The sequence below is a fragment of the Hakea prostrata genome, chromosome 7, assembly GCF_041222555.1.
Source record: "Hakea prostrata isolate BN-2017 chromosome 7, UWA_Hpros_2, whole genome shotgun sequence".
Taxonomy (NCBI): domain Eukaryota; kingdom Viridiplantae; phylum Streptophyta; class Magnoliopsida; order Proteales; family Proteaceae; genus Hakea; species Hakea prostrata.
Genome location: NC_142606.1, coordinates 19,387,199 through 19,404,814, shown reverse-complemented (window position 1 = coordinate 19,404,814; position 17,616 = coordinate 19,387,199). Strand labels below are relative to the sequence as shown.

The window sequence follows — 17,616 nt, the reverse complement described above, 5'->3', positions numbered from 1 at the left end:
TCAATAATTGACCTCAATTTTTGAATTCAAGAACAATTACTATTAGATTTTTTTTTGGGTCAAACTGACTATTAGAGTGGTATTTTGTTGAGGTGATGAAAGTACAATCCTAAAAAGTAGATCTTCTACTTGTATGGAGAGGAAATTTTCCGATTCACATGATCGCAAGTTTTTTTTTTGTTCAAATGGTTGCAAGTTGGTTTGGGCTTGGCATGATAACCATCTATTCTTTGGGTAGGAAATTAATAGAGGTAATAATTATCATTTATTACCTACATGAATTTCCATTTTGGCAGTTTTTGTTTTTATGGTAATAATTTTCATTACTTTCCAGCTTTTGTACCCTCTATGGCTTTCCTCTTATAACTCTGTTTCACTCTCTCTCTAAAGCCATGCTCGCAAATGTTACAGCTTTCCCTGCAATTCTAATTCCATGGCAAGCTTGTTTTAAACCAATTCTTTATTGGAGTTAGGTTTCCTTTGAAGTGATTCTATGTTGCAACCACTTAACAGCAGCGGTCATTACCATTATCAATCAACCATGATGGCGATCAGGCCACAGAAGTGGAAACAAAGTTGAAGCCGGATTCGCGGAGCTGCAGGGTGAGGACTTTGGATACTAAATGCAAACTTATTTTATAATTTTGAGTCAGAACTAAGAAATTGACGGTTGATCTTGATCTTTCTAGCCTTGGTGGTGGTATGAACATTTCCTGCCACCATGCTTGCATTTACTACGACTTCCAGTGCCGTTGTTTGGCTCTGGAGGTCCTGGGAAAGAATGGATGTTTTATCGAAGGGGTTCTTCACTTACCCAGAAACCCACCTGTGAAACTTGATTGTCAGGACCTTCTTCAAATCGGTGACAAGAAGTTCTACTTCCTCTTGCCTGTAAGAAATATTCGGGGAGGGGCTGCTCCTTCTTGACATATACCGGTGAATCATCCTGCTCTGTCAATGCCATCTTCTGCTGGGCATTTAAGTTCTCCTTCCCTTCTCACTGCACTGCATCTGCTGCTGCCAAAGTTTGGTTTGAAGAAGGGAAGAAGGAGGGCATTGACTGAATATATGGATGAAGACGATGAAGATGTTAGTGATGCTATTTTAGCTTCCAGCAGGAAGTTGCAGGGGACTGGTGATGGCCATGAAATGTTTGGTATGCTGGCGCATCTGCTGGAAAGGCGAGGACTTCTGGATCATTAGGTTTGTTTATTTTCTATAGACTTAGGATCTCCTTTGTGTTTGTGCTGCTGTCATACTTTTGGCTGAAGGGTTTTTAATAATATTGGTTCCATATCATGTATATATGGATATGGAGAAAATATAACCGAACCTGGTTCAACCTTGGTTCGATCCTCGACCTTGGTCGGGACAAAAGGAATCGACTCGCTTCCGAGCGAGCCGGGTCCAGGAGATAGCTTGCTGAGGAAGAAAACTAACTCAGTCACAAGCACGCCCTAATCTGCTACGTTCGGAATGGACTAATCGTCAAAGAGACGGGTAGCAGCATTTGACGGCTGTTGCTTATCGCTATTATATGGATAACTACCATATAATGATCGTAATATCAAAGGAGTCATCTACTAGTCCAACCTAATAAGGATCTATCACTCAACAGATCTATCCGTTAAGATCTGACAATTATCCGAAGAAGGCTCAAATACATCCAACGAAGGAGATTTGAAGGTACACTTTATATAAGACATCACCTACTCACAAGGTAGAGGACACATACAATCTGAATCGTATTCTCGTATTCATTCCTTAGCTTTGTACTCAAGCAGAGCCGTTTGTGATTAAGTTCATCAACTGACTTAGCCTTCGGAGGTGGACTCCCGACCCCAAAGGTCGGGCCACATCTGACGTTCGTTTTTGCAAGTCATCCACAGGAGATCTAAGGGTTGAGCAGATTTTGGACGCATCATTTTGCGCCGTCTGTGGGAAACGCTTCAGAAAGCCATGGTGACTAGATCATCAGCAGCAGCGGCTGCTACGGCCCAGCGGGATGCTGGCGTCCAAATTCCCGGAGCAAATAATCTAGATATCCCTGAGGGGAGTCGACCTCTTGAAGTACGGGAAGATGGTGGACAAGGAGGTAATAATCCTCCGATCCACTCCCAGTATCAACTAGATCAAATGAAACTCCAGTTATTGGAGGTGAGTTAGACGCTCCGTACGCTAACCAGACAAGTGGTGGCACCATAAGCACCTGATCACCATGATGCGGGAAGGCGCGCATTACAAAGGGAGCAAAGATAGATCGATGACTAGAATGTCGGTCAGAACTTCTGGGAAGGCAACCGGTGGCGAGAAAGAGAACCTAGGAGAACTGGAGAACTCCCTAGGCGAGACGATCGGTTCGAAGGACTGCAAAGTAGTACGGCCGATTCAAATACGAGGTTGGGTGCAGGAGTACGAACTCACTCACCAACTATCAGGCGTGCAGTTCGGAAGAATGATCGTGTCGTCGGGGATCGGTCAGCACATATTGGTCAAGAATTGACCAATATCAATCAAAAACTCGGACAATTGGCGAGAGGGAGAATAACCGATGATATTTATTCGGTTATTCGAAAAACTCCGTTTGCCGGGCCCATAGCGAGATATCAGTTTCCTCACAATTTCCGTTTGCCGACTTTTTCCACGTTCGATGGTTCGGGAGATCCCACCGCTCACATCAGTTATTATAAACAGACTATGGCTGTTGCGGGTAATTCCGATAAAATCCTTTGCAGGGTTTTCAGTTCATCCTTGACTGGAGCAGCACATAAATGGTTTTCGAATCTCCCGTCGGGAAGAATCGTGGATTTTGAAGAATTGGTGCGCAAATTCATGGGCGATTCCAAAGCGGACTCGGATAAAAAGACCGAGGAGACCTTGTTCACTATCAAACAAGGGAAAAGTGAATCGATTCGGGAGTACCTGAAAAGATTTAACAGGGTCACGATGGAGATAGAGAATCTAGATGAACAAGTGGCTAAAACTGCTTTGTTCTGGACTCACTAACCAACGACTCTTGGAGTTATTACTTCAAGATATGCCTACCACTTATGCTGAGCTGGTGCAAAGATGTCAGAAGCAGGCAGAGGTGACGGAGATCCTAAACGCACGCTAGGGGGAGAATAAAGCCTCTAAAAAGAACAGAAGGCCCCGAGAACAAGCGAGGCCGAGCGAATGTTCGTGATCGAGTCGGAAAGCCTCACCAGGCGTGGCGGCAAAGATCTCCCGGTAAAAGTGAGTATACTCCATTAAAATTCCTCGGGCTGATATTTTAAATATTATCAAGAAACAAAATATCTTGAAATGGCCTCCAAAGCTTCCCACCAAACCTGGGGAGCAGGATCAAGAAAGGTATTGTTGTTTCAAAAAAGATTACGGTCACTATACCAATGATTGCAGACATTTAAAGGCCGATATTGAAAGATTGATATCTCAAGGGCACTTGTCCAATTTCGTCAGAGGAAGATGAGCCGAACTGCGAGACATAGGTAACAAAAGGGACCATTCGGTTAGCCCAGAACAACCGACGGAAGCTCCTAAATCTAAGAAAGGTAAAGAAGTGATTGATGCCACTCGGTCACCCATACTAACAATATTTGGAGGTCCCGAACCTGAGTCGCTCCGGAAGCTGAAAGCCAAATCCAAGTTTGTTGGAACCGGAAAAACACAGAAGCGTAAAAGGCCGAATGGTGAGGGTTCGATCACCTTCGGCGAAGAAGATGAAAGAGGCGTCTGTTTACCTCATGATGATGCCATAGTCATCAAGGTAGAAATCGCGCGCCGTGAAGTGCATAGGGTGTTAGTTGACACTGGGTCTGCTGCAGACCTTTTATCTTATCCGGCTTATCAAAAGCTTAAAGTGGATGAAGATTTGATGAAGCCATCATCCACGCATCTATATGGCTTTGCGGGATCGTCCGCAATAGCGGAAGGATTGGTGCAACTAGATCTGTCGATTGGAAGCTTCCCCAAAGAGGCTACTATTCGGGTAAACTTCTTGGTGGTTCGAGAACTTCCGGCTTATAACGTCATCCTTGGAAGGCCATCCTTATCAAAGTTAGGATGAAAAAAGAATTACTTATATCAGGTCTGAGGAGCTGGAAGAATTCAAAAAAGAGTTGAAGTCTTTTCTTCAACAAAACAGCGATGTGTTCGCGTGGTCTGCGGACGATATGCCAGGAATTGATCGGCAAGTTGCAGAGCATAAAATTTGGATAGATCCGAAGGTGAAACCGGTTATTCAAAAGAGGAGAAATTTCTCCATAGAAAAGTACGAAACCGTTCGGGGTGAGGTTGAAAAATTGAAGAACTCTGGTTTCATTGAACCCATTGAATGCCCAATCTGGTTGGCCAACGTGGTAATGGTCAAAAAGGCAAATGGAAAGTGGAGAATGTGTATAGATTACACAGATCTCAACAAGGCTTGCTCAAAAGACTGTTATCCGTTGCCCAGGATTGATTTGTTGATAGATGCAACAGCAGGATATGAAACATTGAGTTTCATGGATGCATACTCAGGATACAACCAAATCCTCATGAATAAAGAGGACGAGAAGTTTACGGCTTTCATGACTGATCGTGAGAGTTTTTATTACAAAGTCATGACGTTTGGCCTTAAAAATGTAGGGGCTACTTATCAGAGGGCCGTCAGCAAAATTTTTAAAGACTTAATCGGGAAGAACGTGGAAGCATATGTTGACGATATGCTGGTAAAGAGCATTGTGAGGACTAAACATATTGAAGATTTAACAGAGGTATTTTCAGTATTGCGGAAATACCAAATGAAGCTAAATCCGGAAAAGTGCGCCTTCGAAGTTACGTCGGGCAAGTTCTTGGGCTTCATGGTATCACAAAGAGGTATTGAGGCTAACCCGGCCAAAATACAAGCTCTGATCGATATGGAAGCCCCCAGGACTGTTCGAGATGTGCAATGCTTAACGGGGAGAGTAGCTGCATTGAATCGTTTCATTTCACAGTCAGGAGAAAAGTGCCTACCTTTTTTCAAAGCACTCAAAGATTTGAGGGGTAGTAAGGAGGCCAAATGGACGGAGGAGTGTCAGAAGGCTTTCGAAGATCTGAAGGAAACACTAGGAAGACCACCGCTATTGTCCCGACCGGAAAAGGGAGAAATTTTACGGCTATATTTAGCAGCATCCCCTTCGCCAGTAAGCGCGGTACTCGTTCCAGAAAAAGACAAAAAGCAGTGGCCAATCTATTATGTCAGCCACGTATTACTTAACGCGGAGACACGGTACTCTCAGATCGAAAAGCAAGCTTTGGCTCTTATGATAGCAGCTAGAAAACTACGGCCATACTTTCAGGCTCATCCAATCGAGGTATTTACTACTTTTCCCCTTTGTAAACTTCTTCGTAAACCTGATTTGTCTGGAAGAATGGTAGCTTGGTCAGTTGAGCTCAGCGAGTTCCAAGTAAGCTTTAGGCCTCGAACGGCAATTAAAGCCCAAGCATTGGCCGATTTCGTAGTAGAGACTACTGCACCAGTGGAGGAAATTGTCGAACCCACTATTCCAACCGTTTGGGAGGTATATGTGGATGTTTCAGTAATAAGCAGGAGCGGGGGCTGGAATTCTTCCGAAGAGTCCAGCAGGTTTTATTATTCGATATGCATTAAGATTCGCATTCAAAGCAAGTAACAATTAAGCAGAGTACGAGGCCCTAATAGCTGTACTTCGATTGTTAAAAGCATTGGCGATAGCGGAGGTAACTATTTTTAGTGACTCACAGCTTATTGTCAATCAAGTACAAGGGGAGTATGGCGTCAAAGAACCCCGATTACAAAAATATCAAGAGATTGTGCAAGCATTGCAGAAAGGATTCAGGAATCTGAAAGTATGTCAGATCCCAAGAAAATATGATGGCAGATGAGCTATCAAGATTAGCCAATGCCAAGAAAAGATTTAGACCCTTCGGTCTATATGAAGAAGTAACATTCCTAAGTTATCAGGAGAAGGAGATATCCTATATTGAAGCTGAACGGTGCTGGATGGATCCGATCGTGGAATATTTAAGAGATGATAAATTGCCAGAAGATTCGAAAGAAGCAAGATTAATCAAGGTGCGATTAGCACGATTCATTATGCAAAACGAAAGGCTATACAAAAGATCCTATGCCGGACCCCTCTTGAGATGATTGGGTCCTGAAGGATCGGAATTAGCTTTGGCCAAAGTGCATGAAGGAATTTGTGGTGCTCATATGGGCGGTCGGGCCCTGGCACACAAAATTTTGAGGCTCGGTCTATATTGGCCTAAGCTTCAACAAGCTGCTATGGAATATGTTCATCGGTGTAGCAATTGTCAATCCATGCTACGGTATCTAAAAGCCCAGTTGAAACCTTGACTTCAATTCTAGACCCCATCCCTTTTGCGATGTGGGGAATCGATATTATGGGGAAATTCACCAAGGCATCCGGTGGAAGAGAATATCTTATAGTAGCAATTGACTACTTCACCAAATAGGTCGAAGCTAGCGCCCTAGCAACCATCACTGAACGAAAGGTGGAGAAGTTCGTGCTCGAGTTTATCATATATCAATTCGGGATGCCAAAAATAATCGTGACCGATCATAGCACTCAATTCGATAACCCACAATTTGAACAATTTTACGGTACTTATCGAGCATCGTATGTCATCAGTGGGATACCCCCAAAGCAACGGCCAAGTGGAGGTTACAAACCGAAAATTACTTGAGGGGATAAAGAAGAGACTCGAAGCTGATAAAGCCTTATGGGTCGAAGAATTGCCCAACGTTCTGTGGGCCTATCGAACCACGGTTCGAACACCCACAGGAGAAACTCCTTTTAAATTGGTTTATGGATCTGAAGCACTGGTACCTGTTGAAGTAATGTCTGGAACACTACGGGAAAGAGAGTTCGAAGAAAAAGCGAACGAACAAGGACTGCTAGATAGCCTTGACTGTTTAGATGATGTTCGTGCAAAAGCAATAGCACGAACTCAACATTATCAACGAAGGATAGCGTCACATTATAATTCCCGAGTGAAGAATCGTCGATACATAGCGGGAGACTTGGTATTAAGGAATACCTTAGCTTCAGATCCACGCCATCAAAGGAAATTGGACCCTTCATGGGAAGGCCCATATATGGTTATTAAACCAGTCGGTTCGGGAGCTTATAAGCTGAAGAACATGACAACACAGAAATAGCTGGATCGTTTGTGGAATGCCAGGCACTTGAAAAATATTATCCTTGAAGAGATTATCATTTTCATTCATGATGTAACAGTATTCAACTCAATCAATACAATTCTCAATTTTCAACATACTGTCTTTTGATTGGGGGCAACACACAACAATCAAGATCAGATCCAGCGACAAAATCAAAAGACATCTGTTTAAAAGTTAAAACCCGTGTGGGACCTTCTACAAGGCATCGGTTTAAAACTCGAGTGAGTTCCTTCTCAAACTTATTGAATTTCTCCGGAAATCCTTAAGTAAAGGCATCGGTTTAAAACCCGTGTGGGACCTTCTACAACTAAGACCTACTGCAAACAGAGACTCAAGTGACTAACAAAGTTCAAAGATGAAGTTGATTCTTTATTCCTTTAGACGACTAGAAGGGGCTAACCTTTACATCAAATATACATATGAGAAAACAAATGTTGGGATACAATCTTCGTTCGGTCGAGAAGGAAAATCATCATCGGTGATCGTGAAGAACGCTAAAACAAGATCGAAGCAGCTTTGTCAGAAGCATCACATAGTCAAGAAGAACAGAGCCGGAAAAACATATGTTATCATCTGTTTATCTCCCTCGGGATTTGCGAAGCATTTTGTAAACTCCAACTTACAAAATCCTTCGCAATTCCATACTCTTTATCCAGCTTTTTCTGAAGAGGCTTGACCTTTGATCAAACCTGCATTTAAAGCAAGCTCTTCATAGCTGAATCCTTTAAGAGGAGACAAAGGAGGAGAATCATCAGGATGATGCATTATATCCGAATCTGGAGGTGGAAAGTCCATCACGTCCTTGGCCCGGAAGAGTCCCACTTTGCAAACACTTCATGATGACAATTGCGCGTGGGGAATCGTTTGATAGGTTTCTCCTTATTATCGATTCCCATACCTCGTTCTCACCGTCCCGATATGCCTGCAAGTTATAAGCATTCAACATGTCAACAAAGGCTTACTCGTAAATATTTGAAGAAGTCGTAGGGACTCGCAAAGGGTAACCTTCCTTTGGGGCTTGATACAGCTCCACCCTTTCGCCTTTGAAAGCTTTTCAACTTCCCGCTCCATTGTCGGATTTTCTCCCGCACCATCCAATCCAACAACGCTCTTCTCTGGTTCTTCACTCCATATCCCAGTTTTGTTTCCAAGACGGCATCTCTTCTTTGGCCCTGATTCTTCCCGAGCCTAGCTCTCCTCTCTACTGCCTGGCTGCTTCCACTTGATTGTGGAGTTACCGGTGGACTCTTTCACAACTTAATAGTTGTCGAGCAAAGAAAAATCTTCGAACAAGGTAATGAAGAAAAACTTACATCACGGATTTCTAAACTCCTATCCAGACCTGAGAGGCTCCTCTCCCTTTGACACGTCCCTTTTTGCCTTTCAAATCCTTTGTCACCAGTCAGATCTCTTTAGTGACTAGGAAGGTTGAAACACATCATCGCCAATCGGCGCTTCCTAAAGCAATCTTCGGCCTCTTCAAAACCTCCCTAGGAGGTTGGGGATGCCAAACAAGCACTAGAGTCGTTCGGCCCGACCACTCAGAACCACATCTTCCTTAGAAGCCCGGGTCTTCATCTGGAAGAGGACTCCCTTGTGCCGGGATTTCCTCACAGCCGGGTAACCACATCCTCCTTGAAGCCGAATGGTCTCTCCATCTGGAACTCATCGGTGAGCCTGGATCTGTCAGTTCACCACAGCAATCTCCCTGTCTGAGATTCACCATGGCTCACCTCGAGGGAACACCTTCTCGCCTGCTCTTCTCAGTTTCCCCTATATTATCCAAGTTATTCTTGGAGGCACTACAAATGAAAAGCAGCATCGTTAGTCGGAATCCAACAAAATATAGTAGAAGGGAAGACCCAACGGTGAAGTAAGGAATATCCAACAGAACTTCCGTATGGTAAACCCGTATGAATCTGTGGAGATTACTCGAGAAAAAGCTCATGATAAAATTGTCGGAAACTTGTTCGTCGTCATATTTTGGAGGATAGAGTCAGCCGAGACAAAATCTCTTTGCAAATTTCGCAAGAATAACTTGATCGGGATAAAGATGAAAAGATGAGCACCCTGAGGACTTATGCCTGGTATCCTTTAAGCCCAGTTAATCAAGGGGTAGGATGGAAAAGACGCTTCGAGTTCCGATAAATGCAGGATCAACGATCAGGGGATAACGGCGCTTTAAATTCGAAACTTGAAGGCTGACCTAAGTTTCCACTTGGAGCAATGTGCACCTGATACGAGGATACTGCCAAATATCAACCGTCGCACCAGTATTAAATAAGGGAGTATTCCCAATTCCTTGGGATGAACAACTTGTACGCAAATACGAGGAAACGTTTGGGCTTCGTAAAAAAGGAGCAGTCGGGAGATAAAGTTGTCAAGAGCCATAAAGGGTTCGGTAAGAATCAAATCAATGCTCTCGGACGTATCCCTCCGATGTCCCGAGCATCATCTTCAGTTAAGGTACAAGTTTATCTACATGATAACTTATCTCATTCTTAAATATCTCTTACGAGAGGGAATAGAAACAATCCTATGGGTGCGATATGAGAACGTATTATGGCAATCATTGGAAGAGTTCGAGAAGAAAGAGGCAAACCTCTATTTCATTATTGAAGGCCGTGGGGGGCCAACACTTACCAAAAAAAAAAGAAAAAGAGATAGCTTCCTATTGTTCTTTCTCATTTTCAGCCGAAGGATCGTGTTCTGAGGCAGGCTTTGGAGGTTCTTCGGGAAGAGGCGGCAAATCATCAAGATACTTCTCGATATCTGGATCTGTTGGAATGGGGTCCTCTTCCTCCCAAACCCAATCGGGGAAAGGCCAGCTTCTCAAAGATTTCCTTGTGACATACGCCCGAAAGGGAGTTTGTCAAGGAAGGGTTAGATTCAAGAATATTTTCCGGACATCTTCGCCCCTCTCGATAAGCTTGAAGGTTGAATGAACCCATAAGATCGCTGAAGGGAACGTTGTTCAGATACTTCCGAATGCAGTCCCTCCAAAGATCTTGTGAAAGATGTTCAGGTTTGCTGGGAACTGCCATCTTCTTCAGACGTTTGTTATCTTTGGCTTGAAACTCGAGGCTCTCGGCGCACGTGGTAGCAAGATTTTTCTGCTTCTTGGCCGCTTCCCCCCGCCGTTGACAAGTCCAGTCCTTTTTCAGGAGTTGATGACCTGGTCATTTCCTCTTTTGACTCTTTGGCGCTTCTTCACCGATCCACCTCGAGTAGGCCTTCGCCAAATTCTCTTCACGTGCATCGGAGCCGCTCGACCAACCGCTCAGGCCTCCATATGTTGGTAGAGCTCAACCGGCATTCCTAAAGGCGGAGAATTATCAAAAATCCCGGAGAGATTACAAAGCAAGTAGTAAAAACTCAAAATAGTTAATACCTCGTGGAAAGACAAACAGCATCGTCTTGCGGGTTTCAGCCGTCGATCGGCACAAGCGAGAGAGCTCCACTCGGCAGCCTTCTCGTGGTCTGTGTGACTCGACGCACCACCAATGACCTTGAGGGATGAAGATCTCCTCGAATCTTTATTCTTTTTGGATTTCTTCGGGCGAGCATCGCGAGTCAACCGTCGGTTTCTTCCCTCTCCCAGCCTCAACCCGCTCAAGTTTCTTATACCCTTATTAGGGTGCGGGGAGGCATAGAGGCCACCGTTCCAATCAATGCTCAAGGAGACCGTTGCTCGCGTCCCGGCCTTGCAGCCTCACCCGAAGGTTTCCGGATTAATTCTTGGAGGCACTACAAAGAAGGACGGAAGGCGAAAGTCGAAAGTTGAAAAAGTTCGCAGACATTCAAGAAACGAACTTGGCGGTTAGAGCTCACGTTGAGCCAACCTCGATGAAGAATGGAGTTGTATTCCATCTCATATCTATGTACTTTTGATACCAGGAATTGACTTGATCTTCCCGACAACCTCTGCTTCCTTGATAGTTGAGGGACCTAGTTGCCCTCGAGTATGAGTGTACAATTTCCGGTGGTCGAAGTTGGTCGATTGAGGCACTCGGCGGAGAATCCTTCCCACCCCTTGTGATTGGAAGGGCGGTTCCCCTGGCAAGGCTGCCCGACCATCAAGCTCAACTTTGTTGCGCTTGGAAAGAAACCCACCAGATGGGAAAGAGGAAGAACATGAAAATGTCAAAAGAGGAAGAGAAGGTATGATGCTAAGTTCAAAACATAAACCTAAGAAGCCGCGATGAGCGCCACTATTGGAAAGAAGCATGCCAGGACATATATCCCAGTGATTTAGAACGCAGAAAACAAGTAAGAAGGGAACGAACCCCGCTTTCCAAAGTATCTATATCGGGGAAATTCGCCGGAAAGATCGAATTAACCCTCTCACGGTGGGGCCCTTGATGGTCGAGGAAGGAAAGTTGAAGCATTCGATGGCTAAGGAAGGTTCTCCTCGGTAAGGAGGAAGCAACGAACTAGGTCCATTAGCGGACTTGATAGGTTGTTTGGACGCCCGAGGTTCGCGGTCGCCCTGGATTCGGATGGTCCGACTCGGAAGCGCGAAGGAGCCTACCACTTTCTTCGCTCTTTCCGTTGCTAACTTCTCGAAGTCACGCAAATGCTTAGTTTCGATCACTATCCGATTGCTCAGGGGCCGAGGCGGGCCTCGCCCGAGTCACCCTCACCGCCTGTCGAGGATTCCAGGAACCCTACCCTTCCATTACTAAAAAGTCCTTGTGGTTTTTAACAAGAAAAAGAAACCCGTAGACGAAAGTAAAGATTGCAAAAGGAGTCGGTAGACTTATTAAATCACCGAGCGATGCTCGAGAGTGAGAAAATCGTTAGAGCGCGAAGAAGACGATGAGGTTTCAAAATTCCGACAAGGAGAATGAAACCTACGAAGAAAACGAACCGCTTTTAAGCACTCGCACGTGACGAGTTTAGAGCGTTCAAAGTTTGAACTCACGAATCAAAACGGCGTTCGAAACCGTCGGTTCGATTTGTGCACTATAGTTTCGGCTGCAGTGCCATGGCTTCACCTCCACAAAGTGAAATATTCACGATGCTCGAGGAAAAAGCATACAGCCCATTAAATGTGATACGCATTTAAGGGTTGGGATTATCAAAGCTATTGTTCGACAAAATACCCAGTTCAAAACCAAGCCCTCGGGATCGTCCGACGCGTGCGGGGGGCTCGTGATATGGAGAAAATATAACCAAACCTGGTTCAACCTTGGTTCGATCCTCGACCCTGGCTGGCGAAGGTTGACTCGCTCCAAGCGAGCAGGTCCAGAGATAGCTTGAGGAAGAAAACTAACTCGACACAAGCACGCCTAATCCGCTACATCAAAATGGACTAACGCAAAGAGCGTAGCATCATTTGGCGGCTGTTGCTATCGCAATTATATGGATAACTACCATATAACGATCGTAATATCAAAGGAGTCATCTGAGAGTCCAACCTAGTAGGGATCTATCACTCAACGGATCTATCCATTAAGATCTGACGACTATCCGAAGAAGGCTCAAATACATCCAACGAAGGAGATTTGAAGATACACTCTATATAAGACATCACCTACTCACAAGGTAGAGGACACATACAATCTGAATCGTATTCTCGTATTCATTCCTTAGCTCTGTGCTCAAGCAGAGCCGTTTGTGATTAAGTTCATCAATTGACTTAGCCTCAGGTGGACTCCCGACCCCAGCGGTCGGGCCACATCGGACGTTCGTTTTTGCAGGTCATCCACAGGAGATCTAAGGGCTGTGCAGATTTTGGACGCATCAATATGCTTGAATTGTGTTTCAATCTTGGTTGCTTTGTTCAGTTTTTTGTTTGTGAATTTATCTCTATTGCTTGCAATTGGGTTCTCTGTTTAAATCGGGTTTCACTTTTGGATGCTTTCTTTATTTTGTGTCTGTGAATTTATGTATATTGGTTGTATATTGTTTTTTTTAGTGATAATATCGGTTAGCTGCTCATGTGATTCTGCTTATGTTGGTTTTCAACGTTTGGTTGCGTTCGTTAGCTTTGTCAATTTACCTCTGATGTTCAACTTTCAACAATGTGTTCACCATCAAGTGTCATGCAAGAAAAAATGTCCTTGTTCAGTGTGAGGCATTACTTGATTCATGGCTTTATCATAAGATTTTTTATTGTCTCTGTTATAAAGAATTTTGTTTTAATGTACCAAAGAAAAAGAACTTTGCTTTATTCACTTTTAGTCAGGAGACTATGGTACATTTCGAAGGTTCGAACTCATTCATTGCTAAAGTTTCTTTTTTTCAGTTTCAGACTTTTGAGTCTTAATTGATTTTGTTGGTTTTTTGTCAGATTGATTTGTCACACGGAGGCTCATTTTCATGTCCTTTTGCAACAAAGTGTGGGATTCTCCAGTTAGTCATGCAATTGATCATCTTAGGCTATGGGTTGTGAGATAGTATCACAAATGGGTGTCATTATATGTGTTTCAAGACATAAGTTTTGTATAGCTTCATAAAAACTAAAATTCAACTCAGGAACATCATTAGCTTGTTGGTAGTCCTGTCCTCATTGTTGCTAGTCCTCATTGTACTTGGGAAGAGTTGAATTTTGCTTTTTTAGTGCTAGATTGTGTTGGGTACTAATGAGTTGTTCAATATTACCTATATAAGAACCTAGTTTGATTGGAATACTTGGTGTTATCTATATGAGAACCAAGTTTGATTGGAATACTAAGATTAAGTCCTTAGCTTCTAGAAACAAGTAGGAAAAGGTGCATTACTGTTTGTTGGTTTATGGAAAAGCACAGTTAACTTCACAGTGCATTTAGAGATGCAATTTCAAGGAAACTCTGTCGTAATCTTAAATTTGGTTGATGCTTTTGGCTTCTATTTTAGAAATAACAGAAATGTAAATTATTATTATTGCAAAGGTCTGTTATTTTTGAAGGTTGTACTTGGTGTTTTGGTCAAGTGCTCCCTTGCTGAATGCTTCAGCCACAGGTTCAAGTCCTGGAAATGGCCTCCTTGGAAAGGGTAAGGCTTTGTCCATTTGACCCTCCCTGGACCCTGCCAAGCACGATAGCCTGGTGCAATGGGTATTACTCTTTCTTTTTTTTTTTTTAAACAAAAGTTCATTATTTTTCCAAATGTCACAAGATAGCCATTCTTCTGAGTGGACAGATGATTTGTCTATTTTCACTATTGGATAAAGTGGACATGGTGTAATTAGCCACATGTCGAATTTTGAATTTCAGAATCTGATTCAATCAGGTAACCCATTTTGCATTTGCACATACCTGTGAATGTTATACTTGTAGTCCAGACGTCATGTATACATTCTCCCAACTTTAAGCGGGACTGTACGTTTTGGATTAGCAAAAAAAAAAAAAAAAAAGAGAGAAGTAAAAATATCTTCTAACCCTAGAAGTTACCTGTTAAACCTTTACGAAATTTTTATCCTTTTAGGATCTGCTATTTTAGATTTTATACAATACTACACCATTTTTACTTTCAATATGTCATCTTTGATTTTCTACACATTAAAACAGGCGACATGGTAGTTTTTTTCAACTCCCTTGAGTTTTTGCCTCAGTAACCTGCAAAACTGATCAGTTTCGAACGAGATTTGTTTCCATGATATCCATTATGTTGATGATCTTCTTGTAGTTGTAGTCATCTAAGGTTTTTTTTGGATGAACATCTACTGAGGTTACATTTGATTCAATCTTTAATAGAATTATTTTGGTAAGTCAATTCTGATGGCTATTACAGCCTTACAGGTTCCCATAGAGATTGAGAGTTGAGACATAACTTTGGATCTTGTAGGAGAAAGGGATAATAATACAGTTAAGTTACATCACCCCTAACTACAATATTTGTTTTTCTTTCTTTACCTATCTCTCATGGACCTTTCAGCCAGCTCTTGCTGCAATATTTTAGTACCCACCTGGATATTAAGCGTCTCAATGACTCTCATTTTGGCTTCTCCACTTTGGCATTAAATAAATGATTTTAGTCTTTTTTCTCTTTTTGCTTGATGATTTATACCCAAGTAGTCTATCAAGGTCCCATCTGAATATGTCAAATGAAATCATGGGCGCAGAAACCCAGTAAAATATGGGAGGATTATAAAATAAAATTTGTTTTTTCTGACATGGGATTTGGATGATGGGCATGGAATAATTTTGGCTACATTTCCTTTCTTTACTTTGCTTGATATTAAAGGATGTGAAACAAAGACATACCCTGTGCTTTGTGTACCAATAATTGTCTAGGTTAAGGTTGGATGTAGTATTTTCTTTCGTAAAATAGTTATATTTAATATGTATATGATGTCAATAATGTATTGTTTCTTTCCTTTTCTCCTTTTCCTTATGGGTTTCATTAGTTGTCTGAAACATCATTCTCTTGATGGGCATTATTGTTTTCATTTGTTTCATCGCCAGTATCATATTCCACATATTTCCCTTTCCTAGTATGCCCTAGTTTCATTTAGTGCAAAATATCTGCTCAGAAAGTTATTGACAACTTGTGCTAAGTATCTCTAGTCCAAGCAGAGAAAAAGGGATAGACAAGGTCGAGAGCTAACAGAGATGTGGATAGTCACCCACTTTTGCAGTTGGAAGAAAAAGATGTTGTTCAGCTGTTGCAACTGTGCTTTCTAATCTTTGTAGTCCGGGAGAATGGATGCACATGGCAAAACTTCATACTGAGGTTTGTTCAACTATGAACTGTATACCTTATTTTTAAGAACCTAGTGTGTTAGGGAAAATTACCTCAAATTTCAGCTTCAGAAAAAGTGGAAGTAATTAACAAAATTTTGCCATTCCAAAGAAGATAATTTAGTGCTCTATGATTTTCTTCTTGTGTTGGTGCTTTCCCTTTCCCCCCCAGGGGGAGGGGTTGGTGGGGAGTGTAATTTGATAAAACAATTTACATGTCAATCATAATAGGAATTTTGTCAATGATGTGTACCATTGTGAATGCTACCATTGTATATAGAAGATGGTGTTGGAGTTTTTTTGCCCTTAATAACCATAATCAATAATTTTTAGAGTATGGAGATTTTATTAACTACTAATTTAAGAGTGGAGATATTTTAGTCTTTACATATTTAACAAGTTAGATAAGGTGGGCAAGGTATTTCAGAAAATTGGTTTTATGGGCATGCAAAACTTATGTTTTGAGCTCTATCAATGAGTTTGAGTTCATCAACTGAGGCATTCAAGAAGTTTCTGGATTGACTGCTAATCAACCATCATAGACTTGCCCCCCTTGCCTTTGATTTTGTAACATTTTGTTAAGCTAGAAAGTACTGCAATAGCATGACTGAGTTTGATAAAGTACCTGAACTGTAGCTATTGTGTTGAAGGTGGCCTATTCACTTTTAAGGTGCAAAGATAGCATTGTTTTTTGTGTATGGCTTGTCGAATTTCTGTACCTAGTTGTAGTTGGCTTCTGTTTCCCAGCCTCCTTTCTTTTAAAAAATAAAACCAAAAATTGAAAAACTTCTACAATAATGTTTATGTTTCATTTATGCAGTTGCTAGAGCAGTATAGCAATATCTGGCATCACACTTGTGTGCGGAGATATCTCACTTCTGAGGACTGGCTGGCCAATGAATCCAAGGGATTGTGATAAAAATATCCTGGCCACTTCATTATCAACACAAGGTCTAAGGGACAGGTAACATTGCAAGTTTGTTTCATTAGTTTCCCTACTTTCATAACATCACAAATGTCATGGCCTTCCATATGGTGAAGAGATCAACCTTGTTACTTTTCTTTTGGGTAGGTGGGACTCGTGAACCCCTGAAATTAGTTCTAACTGTGAAGGGATATGGGAATTTGATACTGCATACGGGGTTAGCACCGCTAATCTCAGAATATCTAAATGACTGCAAGTTCTTTTTCCTTTTTGTCAGAATTGGGATTTTGATGCTTTGAGTTTCAGATTTCCTTACGGTACAAGGTTGCTAGTCTTTCCCCACTGTACCTGATAGGCTTTCCCAGACACAGAAATCCAGAGGCAGGAGATTCTCCATTTATAACTTTTCACACTGAATGCCAGTATGCAAGCTCCAGAAGCCATCTATTGGAATTGAATGATATCTTTGGCTTCTCTTATGAGCGAGTATCAAAGGAGCATAATCATCCCGCTGCCATCATTGTGACCTACCTTCTAGTGTTGGACCTTGGGGAATTCTGTTTTGATATGGGGTATCCTTGAGTTGGTGTGCATCAGCAGGAAGCTATGCCTTCATCTTTTCTGGAAAGCCTTTTTTTTTTTTTTTTTTTGCATCAAGGGTCATCTCTATTTTCACATTTATCCCGATCTCTAATAGATCTTCCAATCTATATTCTTTTTCGGACTTCTACAGTCGTATTGGACGATTGATAAAAGTCTCTGGGTTTGTAGTTTGCTGAATCTATCCACACTATAACATAACCTGTGCAACCTTGTAAATA

General features: G+C 42.3%; 1 pseudogene; it reads left to right on the top strand.

Moving 5' to 3' along the window:
- The first annotated feature begins 392 nt into the window (after positions 1-392).
- LOC149010361 (FHA domain-containing protein FHA2-like) lies at positions 393-17,377 on the top strand (annotated as a pseudogene).
- Positions 17,378-17,616: the final 239 nt, after the last annotated feature.